Here is a 1,567-nt window from a genome sequence, read left to right as displayed (position 1 = left end):
AAAAAAAAGGAAGAAAATTCTCATCAACTGGATAGAGAGAAAAAAATAGGAGATGGGGAAGATAAGTGAAGAAAATATGGCAGAAAAAGGACTTATACATACATGATGTTTGTGTCCAAAAGGAAATATTTTGGTCAGATAAAAAAAATTTTTTCAATGCAAACCAATTAAGTACAAACAAACAGGGGGAAAAAAAAAGGAAGAAAATTCTCATCAACTGGATAGAGAGAAAAAAATAGGAGATGGGGAAGATAAGTGAAGAAAATATGGCAGAAAAAGGACTTAATATAGTTTGCTAATGAAAAGAGCCCCAATCTAAGCCATGACAATGACCCACGGATATGAACAGGAAATTTGACAAAGCTGTATTACAAACTCAAAGCACACACTGTCATTCTCATTCTAAAAGCAAATAAGGGACTATAACATACCAGAACAACGTATTTTAAGATTATGAAACTACTTAGATTTTAATGCTTAAAAATGCTTAAATATCTATCACACATTTATGATCTTCATAAACAAAATGATCAAATAAAAACCACCTTTCCAAGTATGAAGTAATTTAAGAGATACTATACCTGTTGTAGGGTGCAAAGAAAGTATATGTTCAAAAGTATACGTGTAAAACAAGAGAAACTCCTGTGATGGGAGGATGGGGACAGGAAAAACAGGAAAAGGGAAATTATTTATCTATCCATCTATTTATCTACCTATCTTTTATCTATCTATTCGCATACTCAAGATAGTTAAAGGTAGTTATATAGCTAGTACCACTTTGTTGAAAAGAAAGGCTCGTGCTAATACTGTTTGGCCAATATTCCTGCTTATATCTTACACTCTGAACAAATATTAAGAATATAACAATACATAATTATTAATTATTGTTATTCTCCTATTTACCTGTTTTGAAACTGTTATATTATTTTTCATTTTTTCTCTTTAAAATAAAAACTTAAGTACAACTGATAATATTGGAAGAATATATGAAGATTTATGATAGTTTTGTTCATAGTCTGTGTGGAAATTTTCTTCAACAAAACTCTCATCTTCATTTTATGTTTACATATTTTAATGCATGCATTTATGAAAAAAGGCCTTAGAGTATGCAACAAATATTAACTTTTTCAGTATATTTTCTCAGCACTTGTTGCAAGTATAGAAATGTTTCTTTGGGGAGAAATAGTATTTTAAGCTTCCCCAGGAAAAGACTGTTACATATGAAGATGCAAGGCTTTAAAACTGCTTACTAATCCTATTATTTAAATACAGGGTGACCAAAAATTGCACGTTTTCCATTAATTTTTATAAGCTAACATAACAGTAGCTTAAAAATGACAATTTTATCAAATCTATTTGGCGCAGGACTGGCTGGCTGAACGGACACCTGCCCAAGGGACCCAGCACGGTCAGGCGATAAGCAAACACTGGGCTGAGCGCGGCACTTGGTCCTGCCTAAAGGAAAAAATGCTCCTTGTTCTCAAAAGAGGTCATAAAATATGATCCAAACATACACACTCCACACTGAGTCCCGCCAGGAAATAGGCCCTGCGTCACAGCAGCTGCA

This window comes from Octodon degus, unplaced genomic scaffold (genome assembly GCF_000260255.1).
Source record: "Octodon degus isolate 3935 unplaced genomic scaffold, OctDeg1.0 scaffold00034, whole genome shotgun sequence".
Taxonomy (NCBI): domain Eukaryota; kingdom Metazoa; phylum Chordata; class Mammalia; order Rodentia; family Octodontidae; genus Octodon; species Octodon degus.
This window is presented reverse-complemented; position numbering follows the sequence as displayed.